Source organism: Macaca nemestrina, chromosome 3 (assembly GCF_043159975.1).
Source record: "Macaca nemestrina isolate mMacNem1 chromosome 3, mMacNem.hap1, whole genome shotgun sequence".
In the NCBI taxonomy this organism is placed as follows: Eukaryota; Metazoa; Chordata; class Mammalia; order Primates; family Cercopithecidae; genus Macaca; species Macaca nemestrina.
Genome location: NC_092127.1, coordinates 38,435,030 through 38,455,198, shown reverse-complemented (window position 1 = coordinate 38,455,198; position 20,169 = coordinate 38,435,030). Strand labels below are relative to the sequence as shown.

General features: G+C 40.0%; 1 protein-coding gene across 11 annotated transcripts in view; it reads right to left on the bottom strand.

The window, feature by feature from the left end:
* Positions 1-20,169, bottom strand: part of LOC105463471 (SH3 domain containing 19) — a 197,048-nt gene that overhangs the window by 113,469 nt on the left and 63,410 nt on the right. For 4 of the 11 annotated variants that reach the window (XM_011710567.3, XM_011710569.3, XM_071092934.1 and 1 more), the window contains exon 2: positions 19-209. The exons of 5 other annotated variants lie outside the window; for them this stretch is intronic. The gene's annotated coding sequence lies outside the window, so the exon portion shown is untranslated. Of the gene's footprint in view, positions 1-3; positions 210-20,169 lie in introns of all 11 variants that reach the window. 2 more of the 11 variants (XM_071092929.1, XM_011710570.3) reach the window with 1 other exon arrangement.

The following is a 20,169-nucleotide window of genomic DNA, read 5'->3' as shown; positions in this document are numbered from 1 at the left end:
TACCTTTGTGTAGCTGACCTTGCAAAATGAACAAATATCAGAAACTGCTGTAACCAAGAGACTCCTTCACGGGCTCCAAAGACCAGGCACCTCCCTCTGGTATAAGAACACTCAGCTCTGGCAACCTTTTCTACTTGGATGAGGATTCTTCTGATCTGTGTCTTCAAACTAAGATTTTTATCCACAGTGGGGCAGTCTTGGTCTCTAATCTAGAGGGATAAAAAAATAATCTTTTTCTTTTAATCAAGAAGAGGTAAAGCCACAGCCAGGCCTTGACAAACTACCTGAGGATAGGGAATATATTCTCTGTGCAATACAACATCTGTTGCAAATTCAAGCCCACTCCTGTCATTCCTCTCCACTTCATTAACTTCCATCCATACAACACTTTCAAAATGATACAGAAATACAAACAAGGAGAATGTCCAATTGTTTCATTCTATTATTCACTGTGTAGAATGCTTCTAAAGTAAGTGTTCAATTCTGATTTTTCACAGTTCTAAAGATTCACAGAATTCTTGAGTGAGAAGAGACACCTGGAGACATCTGTCACCTTTACTTTGAAGCCTTATTTGATCTTCCACAGGCAGAAATAATGCCCTCCACCTTGGCATCTATATATTCAGTGCTTAGCACCTATGGGCACTTACCACATTTTGACTCACATTATAATCCTCCTTATGGCTTATTGCTTCTACTAAGATAAGGTTCTTTAAGTCAGAGCCTTTATATCCCTTGAAATGGATGGCAGAGCACCTTACACAAAATAGGTACAACATAAGTGTCTGCTGTTGAAGATACTGGTATGAGTCCTCTCCACACCTCTGCAAGCTGGAGATCAACTGAGCTAAAAAGCCTCTGTGTTGTTTGTTTTTGTTTCTTTTAGGGGTGGATGTTATTAATTCATAGAGAAGAAATACTGTGCTTACCACAAGGCTTCAAAAATTTTTTATTTGGAAAGAACTCATTTTGAAGTGCTACTTCAGAATTGCAGAATTACTAAAAACATAATATTCATGTAATGAAAAATGTACTATTTTGGGAGGGGTGGGAAGCAATGCAATCATGACAAGGAAGCATAGGAAGCTACACGAAGGATTCCCTTCTGTGGACTAGATATAGATAAATGTAATCTAAAAAATACGTTGACAGAATTTTAAAGAACACAAGTCAAAAACACAGAGATAGAAGACATAAAAATTAAGAGCCAAGAAAAACAGATTCAGGAGTTCCATATCATTCATTCTTTTACACTTCTCCTGAAATGCTAGTTCAGCATAAGATTAGATAATAGAGCTAATAGAGGGGGTAACATGTTCAAAGGTATGGCAGCTGAAAAGTTATAAATAGGAAATAAGCTACCCTGAGACTTTAGTGGATAAATGACCAGGAGATTTATCTTTAGAACATGCTCTAAAATTCTGTTATGAAAAAAACTCTTGGGCCAGGTGCCATGGTTCACACCTGTGATCCCAGTGCTTTGGGAAGCTGAGGCAGGAGGATTGCTTGAGGCTAGGAGTTTAAGACTAGCTTGGGCAACATAGGGAGACCCTATTGCTACAAAAAAATTTTTTTTTTTTTATTAGCTGGGCACAATGGTATGGGCCTCTCGTCCCAGCTACTCAGGAGGCTGAGGTGGGAGGATCATTTGAATCCAGGAGTTTGAGACCAGCTTGGGTAAGATGGCGAGATCTGGTCTTTACAAAAAAATTAAAATTAAAATATTAGCCAGGTATGGTGGCATAAACCTGTAGTCTCAGCTACCTGGGAGGCTGAGGCAGGAGGATCCCTTAAGCCCAGGAATTCAAGGCTGCAGTGAGCTATGATTGCACTACTGCACTCCAGCCTGAGTGACAAAGGAAGAATATGTCTCTTAAAAAAAAAAAAAAAAAAAAGTCAAGGGAGGTTTTCTTCACTACGTGTTTCATAAGCAGAAGATTCTGCAGATGAGGCTTCATTTCTCAGTCATTCTCACCGTTGACCAGTTGTCACCAAAGCATGAGCAATATAATTTGTATATATTTAATTTTAAGAAGTTACTAAGAATACACAGTAAGATGCCACTTCACACCCACTAGGATGGGTATAATGAAAAAGGCAGATAATATTAATAACAAGTGTTGGCAAAGATGTAGATAAATCAGAACCCTCATACACTCCTGGTAGGAATGTAAAATGGTACAGTTGCTTTGGAAAACAGTCCAGCAATTGTCAAAAGGTTAAACATGGAATTATTATATGACTCATACATTCTACTCAGATTTATATCAAACAGAAATACAAACATGTCTACACAAAATCCTGTACACAAATGTTCATAATAGCATTATTTATAATAGCCAAAAAGTGAAACAACTCCAAAATCCATCAACTGGTGATGGATAAAATGTGGTATAGCCATACAATGGAAGGTCATTTAGCAAGAAAAAGGAATAAAGTACTGGTCCATGCCACACATGGATAACCCTTGAAAACATTAAGTAAAAGAAACCAGCCAGGTGTAATCCCAACACTTTGGGAGGCTGAGGTGGGAGGATTGCCTTAGCCCAGGAATTTGAGACCAGCCTGGGTAAGGTGGCGAGACCCGATCTCTACAAAAAAGAAAAATTAAAAAACTAGCCAGCTGTGGTGGCACATGCCTGTAGTCCCAGCTACTCGGGAGGTTGAGGCGGGAGGATTCCTTGAGCCCAGGAATTCAGGGCCGCAGTGAGCTATGATTGTGCCACTGCACTCCAGCCTGGGTTACAAAGCGAGACCCTATCTCTATAAATAAATAAGTAAATAAATAAATAAGTAAGCAAGCTAGTCACAAGAGACCACATGTTATATAATTCCATTTATATGAAATGTGTAGAATAAATAGGTCTATTTATAAAGACAGAAAGTATTATAAATTAGTGGTTGTCTAGAGTTGAAGGGCATAAGGAGTGAAGGCTCAAACATTCAGGTTTCTTCATGGATTATGAAAATGTTCTAAAATTGATTATGGTGATGACTGCACAACTCTGTGAATACACTAAAAACCACTTTATTTATTTATTTATTTATTATTTATTTATTTAATTTATTTAAGACAGGGACTATGTTGCCCAGGCTGGTCTTGAACTCCTGGGCTCAAGTGATCTGCCCAGCTTGGCCTCCCAAAGTGTTAGGATTACAGGTGTAAGCCACTGCGCCCAGCTAAATTGTACACTTTAAATGGATGAATTCTATGGTATATGAATTATATCTAATAAAGCTGTTACCAAAAAAAGAATAAGCCTGATTAAATGAGTGAATGGTTGAACTGTTCATTTTAATACTTATAGAAGTATACAACTATATGAATTAGAACTCTTAAATATATTTTCAATGGATACAATTTGGTATGATATTAAAAATTTAAAGTTCACATTTCGACCAGTGTTGGTGGCTCATGCCTGTAATCCTAGCATTTTGGGAGGCTGTGGTGTGAGGACTGCTTGAGCCCAGGAGTTTGAGACCAGCCTGGACAACAAGTGAGAACCTGTCTCTACAAAAAATAAAAAATTTGGCAGGCATGGTGGTGCATGCCTGCAGTCTCAGCAACTCAAGAGGCTGAGCCAGGAGAACTGCTTGAGCTTGGAAGGTCAAGTCTCCAGTGGAGCGTACCACTGCACTCCAGCCTGGGCAACAGAGTGAGACCCTGTCTCAAAACAAAAAAAAAGTTTGTATTTTCAATTAACAACATTCTAGAAGTGGATTTCTGGTTCTTTATGAAAATGACTTACAAATTTCATACATTGGCTTGGCCAACAAGATCTATGCCAACCTGAAAAGTAATGCTAATAATTAGGCCTGTGTTTATTGACTTCCATTCTGTGGGCCATGTGCATCAACTCTAATCCTCACTGTCCTACAATTAGTCCTATTTTAGAATGTGGAAACTGAAGTTTCCACATTCTAAATAACATGCCCAGAGTCACAAAATAGGGGATAAATAACATGCCCAGAGTCACAAAACCAGCAAAGGGCAGATCTGGGACTGGAACCCCACTCAGCCTGACTGCAATCCCATGATCCAAATGCCTTTTCAGGCAGCACATTCCTGACATATCTTTAAAAACAGATAGTGAAAGAAAGTAAAAACATCACATTTTTATTAATAAGTAGGAGTTTTGCTTATAAAAAGGAAAAACTGAAATGGAATGAAAAGGAGAAAGTATATTTAGAAGCATAGCTTTTATATGATTTTATATAATTCTTTATACCCTTGGGTGACAGTTGATTAGGAAATTAATGATAATATTCTAAGACATAAAGCGTCTGGTTATGAGAGCTTTGATAATAAAGGGGGTTATATTTAATGAGGGATATAAGATTCTAAGCCTCTAAATATGATACATGGGAAATAAAAAAGATAAATGATCTTTCAATAAAAACCTGTAAGAAAATCTCCCAGATATACATAGGAAGCTGAACACAGATTCGGCATTGATAGTACAACCAAGCTGTATGAATCAAGAGGGAAAAGAGAATATGCAGAAGAAATTTCCCAATAACAACTCCAGGGGACAGGTGCACTGATAATTCTATCAGGTAATTCTATTAGAAAAATTGCAAAAAGATTTACAGGGAAGAGAACATTCCCAAACTTGTCTTCCATTTCCCTAGAAACAAATAGCACAATAAGAAAGAAAGACCTATTCCTGGCTATCTGTCCTCAATCTTTATGATGCTAATCAGCTTGGAGCGGATAAAGAATCTGTATACTTCCTAAGTAATCTGTGTCCAAATATTTGTAAGAAAAATCATTTAATATCTAAGTTGAGAGTACTCTGTTATGAGCAATAAAAAGTATAATAAACAACAAATGAAAATTTAAGCTTTTATATGATAAAGTAGAAAAAGAAATGTCACTTGCTTTCTATTTCCCTCTGTAAATACCGTTAAGACGTGGGAGTGAAATTGTATAAGTTGTTGACATGGGCCCTCAAAACAAAATGAGAGTGAATGTAAGTGATCCCTGTCTCTTACATGTCAGGATGCCACTGACAATATGGAAACTCTTAACTGTTTTAAGTATTTATATTATGTTGCCAAGTGGCAGAAATTAAGTCCTATATGGACCAGAGATTAAGCAAGATAATGGGTATGAAGGTCCTTCATAACACAAATGACTAATTATTAGTGTTATTATTTTGAAAACTGAAACAGACCATGAGACACTAGATCTGTATCATACGTCTCCAGTGCTATTTCCTAAGTCAAAGCATTACAATTGTTGGGATAAAAGCTGGACATTCCAAAAAAACTACTTATTTTTCTTGAGTATTGAGGAAAACTGCTATTCTTTGATATAAGCTCAGAGAAGACTGAATACTGCAGTTTGAGAATTGCAGCTAAAAAGGAGACAAAACATAAACAGAGATTTTCAAACTCTTGCTATACCAAGAACTGAACAAGGAGGACATCTCCAAATATCATACCTTCTTCAAAGAGTAAAAAATTCCGTGGATCTTGAAGACTCACTGTGGAATTTCCAAAGCCTTACATACATTTGTTCAAAGCATTATCAGGTGTTGATTGGAAGGGAGGCTGAGTTATTTCTGTGACTTGATAAAACAGCTGGCTATTAGCCTCTGAATTTAATAACTAGGGAATAAAAGTTTATTTGACCCTTAAGGGTCTATAGTAAACAAGACACAGACATCTTACTGTAATACCACAGAATCTTCCTACATCTCAAACAACAATAACAACAACAACAACAAAAATACACCAAAAAACCCCAACCCTGCTTAAGGGTTTTTTGTTTTGTTTTGTTTTGGTTCAAAGATATCTTAGTACATGAGTCTGGAGAACAAGCCTTTAGATTTTAGAGAAATTGTTCCAACGTTGATAGGGCATAGAAGGAAAGCTTAACGTTCAATTTAACCCAAGGAAAAGAGAATCTGCAACAAAGTCAGCAAAGGAAGATTCTAATACTTGCTTCTAAGTTGTTTCTTCTTACATCTGAGGATCACAAAAGAATGACTTTTTCTCAGAATTATCTTGTAAATAAAAACAAACAATAAAGATTATTCAAACTGAGATTTAAATGTAAATCCAGGTCTATTTTTATGGGGCCCGACCAAACCATGTTATAGTGAGAGACCACACAGAACAGTCAAGTGAAATGTACATTCTGAGACCGCCTGAGGTGCCAATGTACCTCGGAAGTGTGGTAGTCCTTTAATCGTGCCAACTATTTAAAACAGTTCATCTGTACATAAAACATGTTTCCAATATTGAATTGAAATGTTAACCAAGTGTCACTGGGTGTAGCTGTCTCTAAAACATAGCCATAGCAAAAATGACAGGTAAAAATATTTCTCCATTGTAGAGAATTCAAATATATATAAAAATAATTGAGTGCAGTGGCTCAGGCCTATAATCCCAGCAGTTTGGGAGGCCGAGGTGGGCGGATCGCGAGGTCAGGAGATAAGAGACCATCCTGGCTAACACAGTGAAATCTCGTCTCTACTAATACAAAAAAAAATTAGCCGGGCGTGGTGGCACACACCTGTAGTCCCAGCTATTCGGGAGACTGAGACAGGAGAATCATTTGAACCTGGGAGGTGGAGGCTGCAGTGAGCTGAGATCACACCACTACACTCCAGCCTGGGCAACAAAGCAAAACTTGGTCTCAATAATAATAATAATAATAGCAATAATAATAATAATTAAGTTGCTTAGGAGTTTTATCACTACTGACCTTTCTTAGTTAAAGCCTTTAAAAATCACTAATATATTAATATTTTGTTCAAGTCTTAATTAAGTAGTATAACTAACTACTCAGTTCCCTGACTCAGTTCCCTGTTAATTTTTTTTTTTTTAGGGGAAAAAGTGAGGAGACACTGTTTGGCAAGATTTACACATCAATGCTTGATTAAGGAAAAGGTACTCCTCCCTTAGCAGCGTGAAGCCCGGATAGAGATGGGTTCTTTCTACTTTCCAGACTTTAATAGCAACTGTGCCCAGAGCTTCTCGATATTCCTTACACCTGTTCCCTGTAAAAGACCATAAACATTCCTGGTTTACTGTAGCTGAAAAGTCATCTAAACTCAAATTTATTGGATGGCTTTGCATTGGTCCAGTGTGGTCTTACAAGTTTTTTTTTTTTTTTCTTTCTTCTTTTTGAGATGGAGTCTCACTCTGTCACCAGGCTGGAGTGCAGTAGCACGATCCTGGCTCACTGCAACCTCCGCCTCCCAGGTTCAAGTGATTCTCCTGCCCCAGCCTCCCGAGTAGCTGGGATTACAGGCGTGCGCCAACATGCCCAGCTAATTTTGTATTTTCAGTAGAGACAAGGTTTCACCATGTTGGCCAGGCTGTCTCGAACTCCTGAACTCAAGTGACCGCCTGCCTCGGCCTCCCAAACTGCTGAGATTTACAGGCATGAGCCACCGCACCCGGCCCGGGTTTATGAATCTTTCACTGGGACTTGACCCATTCTCACTTCCCAAAGAGTTTAAAGATTGGGATGAAGTTAACTGGAGTGGGAAAAATAAGTAAGATTGGAAAGACATATGACTTTATAACCCCATTGAAGACATACAAAAAAAAAAAGTAAGGCTGAAATATAAAGTTTTCCCCAGTGGCATTTGTTTTGGTACGTTATTTTTCAATTTACGTTTTCAGGAAAAATTCTCCATCAGATTAAATAGCTAAAGTTACAAAAGGCAAATACCCTAACATCACATAAAATTTGAATCTGAAAAGGTAAACCTAAATATACTATACAGTTATTATCATATTTGACATTAAGTGTCAGGCACTTTCCTAACTGCTTTACTCACTTGGCCTTCTCAAGAGCCCTATGAAGTACATTCTCTTACTTAGAGTTCCCATTTTATTGATGAGAAAAGAAAGAAGGGAAAAATGAACACTGAATATCTTATGCCCTATAATGGATGGGTTCATTGTTTTATTTATTCTGCTTATCATAAGTAAAGAAGTAATGACATTGCTGATACAAATAATTCCTTTTCGGCCCCTATAGGACCTTCAGTTAATACTGAACAGCGCAAGATTTATGTAGGACTGATCCATGTTTAAACTTGCCCAAGGTCATGGAGCTAGGAAGTGATGGTGCTGGGATTCCAAACCAGCAGTCCAGCTCCAGAGCTGAAACTCTTTAGCATGACACCATGTTGCTGCTTTGTGTATTACTTTTCTTACTTTTCTTTTGTGTATTATTTTTCAAATGTGATCCTGAATTCTATAAAATGATAAAATGTTTATAATTTTTCTCTCACAGATTTTTGTTTCAATATTCACACACAAAATTGGTCTCTGGTCTTCTTTTAGGAGAAACGTATTTTGCATGTTTCAATATCAATGTTATTTCGCCTTCATAAAAAGGAACGAACAGGAGGCCTTCCTTCATTTTCTATGTTCTAGGACAGTTTAAAATAGCATTAGAATAATCTATTTCGTAAAAGTTTGGTAGAATTTCTTTGCAAACTCTGAAGGACAGGGAAAAGAGGGTAGCTCTATGACAACTTCTTTGTTACATCAACAATAACTGTTCTTTCAGATTTTCTAAGAGTTCTGGAGTCAGATACAGTCATATTTTCTATTTATTTAAAAAATTAAACAGATTTATTGAGATATAGTTTATATTCCATAAAATTTACCTGCTTGAAGTATAGAATTGGATAATTTTTAGTAAATTTACAGAGTTGTGCAATCATCATGAGATCATTTTAGAACATTCCCATCACCCTAGAAAGATCGCTTGTACCTAATTGCAGTCAATTCCCCGCTGCCATCACCAGCTCCTCCATTTTAATAGTTCAGCTCTATAACTTTAATGTATATAAACAGACGTGTTTATTTTATGTGGATTAAATAAGATAGTGGAGGCAAATCTTGGATGTATTGTATATAATGTGACTATACTACATAAAAAATATTTAACTTTAAGAATTGAATGTGGTACTCTGCGCAAATAGTACAATTTTCTTATAGCTCATTAAAGCTACCTGGTACTTAGGGAAAAAACAAACAGTATATGACTGTTTTCATTTTCCTATGATCAGTGCTGAGACTTCCATAAACACATATTCCTTACAGCTCCATTGGCAGCAAGTAACAGGAAGTAAATACCAAAATATGATCACAACAACCACCCTGCCTACAGATGAAATTGCCATTTTTCTTTACTTCATGTTGACCATATTTTCAAAGTATAAGATATTTTTAAAAATGTTTTACTTTTTCTTTTTTGTGTTTTTAGAGATGGGGTCTTGCTATGTTGCCCAGATTAGTCTTGAATTCCTGGCCCCAAGCAACCCTCCTGCCTCAACCTCCTGAGAAGCTGGGATTACAAGTGTAAGCCACCGTGCCCGGCTTTATTTTCTTAATTTCTTCTATTTTTCCTAATGAGAGTTTAGGAAAAGTCTAGCTATTTCTGAAATGAACAAAGTGTTTTACCCATAGTGTTCAGAATTTAGGGCTTAGAATTAAGCACAGCTGATTAGAACACCAGCCAATATATTTTTAGTTTGCACTGAACAGAGATTTCTCTAATTAGGAAGCATTAGGGTCATTTGATTTCTGATTCTTGCTTCAAAGTTCTCTCCATAAAACAGGGAACTTTAAGTATCAGATTAAACTTAATTTAACAAGAAAATATTTTTACATGTTCAAACATGAATAATCCAATCAGTAGCATTTTTAGATCTAAAAGTATTGGAAAAAATTGCTCTCAGCATTGAGAAATTCTTCCACTGATAAAGGTCAACAGAAAGCAAACTCTTGGAGAGGTGGAAGGAACATGGACTTTGAAGCCATTGACATGGGTTCAAATTTCAGGTCCACCAACCACTAGATAGGTGTCCCTATTCTTCCTCTTGCCTCTTTCTTTCCCTCCTCCCTGCCTGGCATCCCCTTGTAAAAACAAAACAAAACAAAACAAAATACAAACAGCACACTTCAATGGAAACATACTCCCAAGATTTCTTTAAAGTGAATTTACACTGATTAAATTTTTTTAAATTCAGGAACTAAAGTAACTAAGTTAAGTTCTTCTCTTGTCAACTCAATATCCTTGTTGGCCATCTGTTACTTTTCTATCATCTTCTACTCAAAGACATAAAGTGAGCCTCAAAAACATTTAAGTGCATATTGCAAGATTGTTTTGAGATTTAAACAGATGTGTACTTACATGAATGCCCAACTATCAAACACTCAAGGGTATGTAATTATTGTGCTGACAAGTATAAATTCACAATAAAGGTATTCAAAACACACATATACTCTCACAGGTATTCAGAGTCTGTCCATACACTTCATGTTAGGTATATATTGATTACATCTATAAAAGTCACAATATTTAAAAATATTTTCTTAGTTAAATAAAAGAATTATAATTGGCTCTTCTAATTTCATACTTAAGACTTGTTTTCAAATGTTTCTGTGAAAGAAGCATTAGAAAGTTATCAAGTGACCAATAAGAAATGTGAATTTTAATTGGATGGAGATCATAAATAAAAGATTCTGTATAGAATAAGCACGAGCAAATGAAAAATGCTATTAACTCTAAATCTGTACTATTATATATTAAACATATACTATTACAGGTCCTTCTTTCCAAAATAGGTTAAAGTTTAAGGATCCCAAAAATCTGAATATTGACATAAAACTTCTTTCCAACTTAATCACTATAAACTTAGAATTAAACTCATATGAAATCTGAAATCAATACCTCATAAGGGTTTAGCACAAAATTTGCAATTTTTGTAAACTTCCTGCAAAAAAAAAAAAAAAAAGATTTAGAAACAAAATTTTCAGGAACAAAGGAACAGAAATCAGATCTGACCTTTTTTAATGCTTTGATGACTTTCATTACTCTCCATCTCTTCCCCTGATCACTTTCCTCTTTAAGAAATTAGTTAAGGCCAGATCTACTCAAGTCAAGTCTTAAATTAAATTTTGGAGAAATATTAATATTCAATCCTCTATATAAAAAAGAATAAAATATATTCCTATTTTCTAATTCCTGAATTTCAGTTATTCTTCCCAAATTGGTGCCGTATGCTCTGGTGAAAATATTTTCTCCTGATGGTCCCATCAAATTGGCCAAAATGTAGGGGTTGGGGGAAGAGATAATCAGTGTGAATGAGCACATGGGAAAAGGGATGTTCTCCATCAATGTGAACAGATGCCAGCTGTTTGGAGGATAATGTGGCAATAGAGGTCAGATTTTTAAATGCACATTGTCTTTTCTTTAATACTTCCACGTCAAAGCAATTCTTGTCAAAGCAATTGCACAAGTACTCAAAAAGAGGGGTAAAGAATATATATACTGCAGCATAATTTATAATAGCAAAAAATAAAGAAAAATAAGTGTCCATCAACACAGGCATGATTTTAATGTTAGGTTACTTCCGTATGTGGAATGTTATGCAACTATTTTAAAGAACAGTAATCAGGTCGGTACATACTAGCATGGAAGGACTTTGAAAAAAGTTAAGTTGCATGTAGAATGATATATAGAATATTCACATGTTTTCCTGTGATGAAAATACATATTTTACTTATATATATGTGTGTGTATACACAGACATGTGTATATGGACCCCACACAAATATATATGGATCTAGGCAGCAAGAGAAGAAAAAGAAAGTGAGAGAGAGAGAGAGAGAGATCGATCTGGAATGATGCTCACAAACAACCCATGAGTGCTAGAAGTGGAGATGGTAAGTAAGTATATTTTACCTTATACATTTCTCTGCTGTTGAAATTTTTTTAGTAATTGTAAAGAAAAAACCCAACCAAATATTATGCCCAGCAGGCACCAGAAGAAGAGGGAGTCAGATCTATTAATATTTTAATAACAGTTATTAATTCTCAGATTTCTTTCCATCAGTCTGCTGGAGAGAAAGAGCATTCTGCTTTGGTTGTCAGTACACAATTCCTAACACAAGGTCTCCCAGCACGGTTTCATGAATCAAATGGAAACCTGTGGCCCAAAAAGGAGCACAGTTTAGCTGGATACATTGTTGGTTGAGGATCAGTCAACAAAGACTGTTCGCCGATGGATCCATTCCAGTCTCAAGTTTCAGGGGCTCTGGCGGGAGGGAGGGCACAGACCCCAGAACACTCCTGAGAAGCCCTCGCCTATCCCTCCTCCATTCACTGCCTTTTCATCATAACCTGCCTTTAGAATTAAATGATCTTTCACCAGACCTTAGGCACTACTTCCATTGTCTTCCTGACCTTGTTATCACCAATAGCTGCACCCTTTCCAGAATCTCAATTTTAAGCATCCCACCTTGCCAACCCTTCCTTTCCTTTCCTCTCCTTCCTCTCCTTTCTCTTCTTTTCTCTTCTCTTTTCTCTTCTCTCCTCTCCTCCCCTCCCCTCCCCTCCCCTCCTCTCTCCTCTCTCTCTCTCTCTCTCTCTCTCTCTGAGAAGGAGTCTTACTCTGTCATCCAGGCTGAAGTACAATGGTGTGATCTTGGCTTACTGCAACCTCTTCTTCCAGGGTTACAGCGATTCTCCTGCCTCAGCCTCCCGAATAGCTGGGATTACAGGTGCATACCACCATGCCCAGCTAATTTTTGTATTTTTAGTAGAGGCAGGGGTTTCACCATGTTGGTCACACTGGTCTCGAACTCCTGATCTCAAGCAATCTACCAGCCTTGCCCTCCCAAAGTGCTGGGATTACAGGTGTGAGCCATTGCACCTGGCCCATTTGTTCTTTCTTGAACTCCTTACAGCAAGAAGGCCAGTTCCAATACTTTTCTACTCCATCAGGATTTATCATCTACTAACTTTATCTCGCTTTACTCTCTACACCCCCTTCATTCCTTACTTTCCTCCTTTCCAGCTTAAGTTCACGATTTCTCATTGTAATCACTCCCCTGTCCCCCCTTCATCATACCTACCTCTGAAAACCTCACCCTGCTTGCAGACAACCCTCTGCTCTCTCCATGTCTCTACCCATGTTGCTGAGCAGCACTGGTGAACACACAACTATGCCAATTTCACTTGAAATTCAAGTGGATCCTTTCAGCTGCCCAGCAGTCACGCTATTATTTTCTTAGTTCATTCATCTCCCACACTGCTACATGACTAGCACACTTCTCCATAAGTCCTCAATACCTCCATACCCATCCTCGTTCTCAATGGATAATTTCTATGCTTCACTGAGGAAACAATAAGCAGAGGAATTCCACCACCACACCTGCTGCCAAGTCGCATCTGTGCCCATTGCCTTTGCTCCTGTTTAGGAAAATCCACCTGTGTTCCAATCTAAGCATTCTCACCTTCCAGTTGGCGAGTTGGGATCTGTCCCCTGCTCAAGGACACCTCTGCAGCACTATTTGCTTTCTTTCCTGTGTCATCAATTTCCTCCTCTTTGCTGGATCATTCAATTTGCACACAAATGTAATTTCTCTCATCTTAAAACAAAACAAAAAGAACAAAGACAGTGCCACCCAGCCTCTTCTGCCAGCTGTTTTTCTGTTCCCTTTATAGCAAAACTACTTTTTCTATCTCAAAGCACTCCCCTTTTATCCTCTCTTGTGCCTGTTCCATGATGCTAAATCCAATGGTCAGTTCTCAGCCATTTGCAGCATTTGGCAGCCTATCACTTTCCTCCTCGAAACACTCTCTCTATTCGGCTTCCAGGATGCTAATCTCAGTTCTCAGCCTACCTCACTGCTATCCTCTCAGTCTCTTATTGGTTCTTACTCATCTCATGAAACTTAGGTGGGCTCAATCCTTAGCATTCACAGTGCGCTTTATTTATACTCACTCCCTAGGGGACCTTATCTCATCTCATGGCTTTAAATACTATGACATGCTGATGACACTCTTATCTAGCCCTAGTTTGGGCCAAGTCTCCAAATTCCAGATTTATATATTCAACTGCCTACTGGACATCTCCAGCTGGATATCGATCAAGTATCTTAAACTTATGCTACCAATGAACACTTTACCCTCCGGAAACCTTCTCCTCCTACAGTGTGCTCCATTTCAGTAAACAGTACTGCCACTCTTCCAATGGCTCAGGCCAAAAACCTTGGAGTCATCCTTGACTCCTGTCTTCTTCTCACAATCACATCCAATCTATCAGCAAGTCCTGTGTGTTCTACCTTCACAATGCAACTGGAATCTGCCACTTCTTACCACTTCTCTATATCTCTGGTCTCCAAATCCACCACTACCTCCTGCCCAGATTACTGCAATAGTTTTCTGCCTGGTTTCCCTGCTTTTATCCCTGACCATTATCAATCTACTTGCCAGTTTGATTCATTTAAAATTTAAGTCAGATCAACTATCTTCCCATACTACTAAGAACAAAAACCAAAGTCCTCACAATAGTCTGCAAAAGCCTACATCATTTGGTCTCCATTCCCTGGCTGACCTATTTCTCACCACTGGAGCCCCTCACTCACTCCTTTGCTCTGGTCAAAATGTTTCCTAAACGTCCCAAGCACACCCGTGCCTCAGGGACTTTGTACTGCTCTTCTCCATGCTTCAACCCCTCTCCCCTCAGTTATCCACCTGGCTCATTTCCTCTCTTACCTCTCATGTCTCTGCTCAGAAATCACCTCAGTGATGCCTTGTCTGACCACCCTATTTAAAAGTTATGCCCTACTCCAGCATCCCTATGTAACTAAGCCTGTTATTAAACAAAGCACTTGTTGACTGGGTGCAGTCGCTCACGCCTGTGATCTCAGCACTTTGGGAGGCTGAGGTGGGCGGATCATGAGGTCAGGAGACCAAGACCACCCTGGCTAAAACAGTGAAACCCCATCTCTACTAAAAATACAAATAAATTAACCGGGCGTGGTGGCGGGCACCTATAGTCCCAGCTACTCGGGAGGCTGAGGCAGGAGAATGGCATGAATCCGGGAGGCGGAGCTTACAGTGAGCTGATATCGCGCCACTGCACTCTGGCCTGGGTGACAGAGCGAGACTCCATCTCAAAAACAAACAAAAACCAAAGCACTTGTCATGATCTGACTTACAACTACAATACAACCTCTACGAGGACAGGGGTTTTTTCTATGTTGTCATACCTCTATTCTAGAAAACAGTCCCTGGCATGGGTATTGAATAAATGATTGCTGGATGAACGAATGAGGTTTCCTGGACTTCGGAGGCTGCTGTAGCAAGATAACCAGATGATGACTCAGAAGATCTGGGTTTGAATATGATTACAGACAAGAAAACAGAAGTAACGCCCATCTTTGTTACTGCACAGTATAATTAGTTAAGCCATTTAACCTCCAAGGGCCTCAGTTTCCTCATCTATAAAGGGAATGAAAACATGCTTTACCCTCTGTGTGAATGAAAATGTCAGGCAGGCCGGGCGCGGTGGCTCAAGCCTGTAATCCCAGCACTTTGGGAGGCCGAGACGGGTGGATCACGAGGTCAGGAGATCGAGACCATCCTGGCTAACACGGTGAAACCCCGTCTCTACTAAAAAATACAAAAACTAGCCGGGCGAGGTGGCGGGCGCCTGTAGTCCCAGCTACTCGGGAGGCTGAGGCAGGAGAATGGCGTAAACCCGGGAGGCGGAGCTTGCAGTGAGCTGAGATCCGGCCACTGCACTCCAGCCTGGGCGACAGAGAGAGACTCCATCTCAAAGAAAAAAAAAAAAAAAAGAAAATGTCAGGCAAATGTAAAACACCATCAGGCTTCTGTAACTGATCACATATGTTAAACTATTTAGAATTAACATTTTTTTAGACAATAGTTTATGCTTAGAAGATTCAGTCACTTTGTAAACCAAAAGGATACCTTGAATTATAATAAAGATTTCAAACTGTTTTTCCCTCTCTCGAGTTTGTAATTGTCTCTATATAAATTGTATGCTTTAATATCATATAAACTTCTGGGCATTATGGCTAACATTATTTTTGTTTTCTGCCCTGAGGCCTTATCCATTCTCTTCTAAACAGGGGGATATGAGACTTGTCATCTTGAGATCTTTGATACTTTCATTTGGCTCTGGAACTATCCTTCCCACAGGTGCAGAAATACAAGTCAGATTCCAAAGTTTATGTAAAATGTCGAGAAAGGCCAAAGGCCATTGAGAGAACATGGGCCTTGCCAAAGCACAGCTGGAGGTAGTTGTATTTGAAAGAGGAAAGAAGCATCTTCTATTAGGTTCCACTTTTGTTTCAAGTTACATAACAAGAAATATAAATACTTCAATTAAATTAGTTTAACTCTTCACAGAAATGCCTTAATCATGATTCAAAATGATAGTGTTCGCATTCACTGAGAGACAATATAAAAAATGAGGAATGTTTCTCAGTCCCCTATAGAACTGTATATTATGTTAACCAATGTGCTTTTTACAAAGATGAAAAATTCTTCCCCTGACTAAAGAGTATTGTTCTTATTATCCGATGACATAAGGTGTATGGCACACTTTTTTTTTTTAACTTGGCCTCTAGAAAGCTTCAAGTTAAGTTAATTATTATTATTATTATTATTTTGATACAGTCTTGCTCTATTGCCCAGGAGTGTCGTGGTGCTGATCTCAGCTCACTGCAACCTCTACCTCCTGGGTTCAAGCGATTCTCCTGCCTCGGCCCCCAAGTAGCTGGGGTTACAGGCATGTGCCACCATCCCCAGCTAATTTTTGTTTTCTTAGTAGAGACAGGGTTTTGCCATTTTGGCGAGGCTGGTCTCGAATTCATGGCTTCAAGTGATCCGCCTGCCTCAGCCTCCCAAAGTGTTGAGATTACAGGCATGAGTCACAGAGTCAGGCTGGCCTAGTTAATCTAGTTAATTTCTTTTCTTTTTCTTTTTTTTTTTTTTTGAGATGAAGTCTTGCTCTGTCATCCAGGCTGGACTGCAATGGCATGATCTTGGCTCACTGCAACCTCCACCTCCTGAATTCAAGCAATTCTCCTGCCTCAGCCTCCCAAGTAGCTGGGACTATAGGACCGGGTCACCATGCCTGGCTAATTTTTGTATTTTTAGTAGAGGCGGGGTTTCACTATGTTGGCCAGGCTGGTCTCAAACTCCTGACCTCAGGTGATCCACCTGCCTTGGCCTCCCAAAGTTCTGGGATTACAGGCGTGAGCCACTGTGCCCAGCAGTTCACTTTTAATTGTAATAATTATAATAATCCCAGCCTTGATTTTTGGAAGTATAATCTTCCCCATTTTTTCTATGGCCTTTCTAACTCTGCTCATTTTTACTATACACATGATGCCGTCCTGTGCCAGGCACTGGGCTTGGAATATTAAACTGTCTCAACAACTATTTCTTCTTCTTCATCATTATGTTATTAATCATCATCATCATCATCATGCTATTAAGAATAGTAACCGTGGCTGGGTGCGGTGGCTCATGGCTGTAATCCTAATGCTTTGGGAGGTTGGGGAGGGAGGATTGCTTGAGTCCTGGAGTTTGAGAACAGCCTGGGCAACATATTAACAGCCTATCTCTACAAAAAATAAGCCAGGTATGGTGGCGCACGCCTGTAGTCCCAGCTCCTCCATAGACTGGGGAGGGAGGATCACTTGAGGCTGGGAGGTCTAGGCTGCAGTATGCTATGATCATCCCACTGTACTTCTAGCCTATGTAACAGAGTGAGACTCTGTCTCAAAAACAAACAAAAAACAACAACAAAAAAACCCCAAAAGCAACAACAACAACAAAGCCAGTCCTTGGGGAGAGCCAGGAATGAGGCTGAACAGTCTGTACCACATATACAAATGCTCTGTCATAGTCCCATGTCACAGTCCCTTGTTTAGTTTCCATAGCCCCTTGTCCCCCTTTTCAAATGAACAGGATATAAATTATAAGTAAAAACCTCCTGAGTTATTTCCTTATTCCACCTCTCTCCCACTAGATGTAAACTCCTGGAAGACAGGCAGTTCCCTATAGATCCCGTTCCACATTTTAACACAATATCCTTTAACACAACAAAGACCTAAGACATATTTGCTACCTAAAGAAGGTTAAGAGCAGGTAACGATTGAGGCACAAAGGGAAAGAGAGAAAACAGAAAACACTGGTCAGAGAACTGACTGGTTCATTTTCCCTTTATTTTCTCCTGTCAGTCCTGTCAGAACCATTCTAGAGGCCAAGGACCTGGGGTGGCCAGTCGGCACAGCCGTTTGAGATCCCAACTCAGGGATCTGCCCTCCATTGGTTCACCTTTGGTCAAGGCAGAATTAAATGGGCGCACCAGGGCAGGTCCCTGAGATGTTGCAGGTTAGACAGAGGGAAGTGTGTTAACTTAGATTTGTTCAACACCCGGGTCACTAAGCACTGAGCGAGCCCTGCTCCTTCCAATGCCCACCTCCAACCTTCCCTTCTTACCTCCCATCACCCACCCTCAGGCTGAATCCCAGACACCCTGCTCTTCCAGGACAGCAGGGGGCGCCGCAGACCCCCCCCCCCCCCCCGTTCCTCCCTTGGGTCCTGCAGCTGCACTTCTGAAGTCTGGTCCCTTCAGGATCTGGCAGGGGGTGAAGACCACAGGAGAGGAGGGGGTGAAGCAGAGGAATCCATCTAAGAGGAGATGGTCCTGCCCCCCCTTCTCTGGGTGCTCTCCACTGGCCTCTCCCTGGGATCCTGAGTCCAGGGGGCAGGGAGTGCTGGCCCTGAGAACAGAGACATGGCGCTGCTGGCTGTGCATTCACGCTATTCCTTCTGCTGGGGATTTCGTGTGAGCTCCCAGAGCGAGTTAAGCTCTAGGTAGGGACAGGGGCTTCAGACCAGGAAAGGCTGCACAGGGCATGGGTGAGCGCCCTCTGTAGCAACAAGAATTCATCAAGAGTGCCTCCCACATTCCCCATTCTCCCACTAGGAGGTCTAGGCTGCAGTATGCTATGATCATCCCACTGTACTTCTAGCCCAGGTAACAGAGTGAGACAAGGTCTTCCCCATTTCATTCAACGATATAACCAGTTACTCAAGACAAATATTGTATCTCACTTCCGCTCACCTTCCACATCCAATGTATATACCATTCTTGTCAGTTCTACTTCCAAAACTGACAGATAAGGATGAACCAGAGAATCTCTTGAAGTCAAGTAAGACACCTCAGGCAGGGGCAGCATGCCTGGATGGACTGAGGGAAGGGAATCTGTGTACAGAGGAAAGAGGACCTGAGTTTGGGAAATGACCATGGAGGGGTGAGGGCAGAGGGGCAGGATTCCAGGCTGCATCCCTCCAAGTTTTCTTGGCCCAGTCTCATCTGGCATTGACTCAGGCTGGGAGGCTAGTGTGGGACAGTGGCCCTGGCAGGTCAGCATCCGCCAGGGCTTGATTCATGTCTGCTCAGCCACCCTCATCTCAGAGGAGTGGGTGCTGACAGTGGCGATCTGCTTCCGGTGAGTGCTGGTCCTGCTGTGGGGAGACCTATGAAGGCACCTGGGTGACTGAAGCGCCTGAGCTGAGGCTGGGCGGGGCTTATCGTGCACTGCCCAATACACTTGTTGTGCGTTATTAGTGGGTTCAAATATGTCCTACTCCAGCTCTCAGTTCACTACAACTACTCTCAGACTTTAGGCTTCTTCAAATGTAACATCATCTTGATTGACTACCTAAAAATAGTTACATTCTCCTACCCCATTCCTCAAATTGAAGCCTCTACCCAGGAGACATCCCCCAGGAAGGGCTCCTTCCCTTACAGCATGCCTGCACCTCATACCACTCTTCAGATGCACAATCCTGAGCCCTCTTCACTATCCCTAAGTTAACTCATCCATCTTTTTTTTTCTTTTTGAAAGAAAGTGTGCCTCTTAGTTTAAAATATTTTTATTTTATTTGTATGCATTTATGGAGTACAACTGTAATTTCTGTTATATGCCTAGACTGCATAGCGGTGACATTAGAGCTCTTAGGGTATCCATCACCCAAATAATGTACATTGTACCCATTAAGTAATTTCTCATTATCTACCCTCATCCATTTCCCTTGGTTTAAATGTCATATATTTGCTGATAACACTCATACTTGTATCTCTAGCCCCAAACACCAGTCCTGATGCACTTCCATTTGGCATCTCAAAGGTAACATGGTCAGAAAAGGTAATTTTACCACCATCACTGTCCCCTAGTCTTTTTCTCTCTCTCTTCCTCATTTCATTCAACAATATAACCAGTTACTCAAGACAAATATTGTATCTCTCTTTTTCTCACCTTCCACATCCAATGCACATACCATTCTTGTCAGTT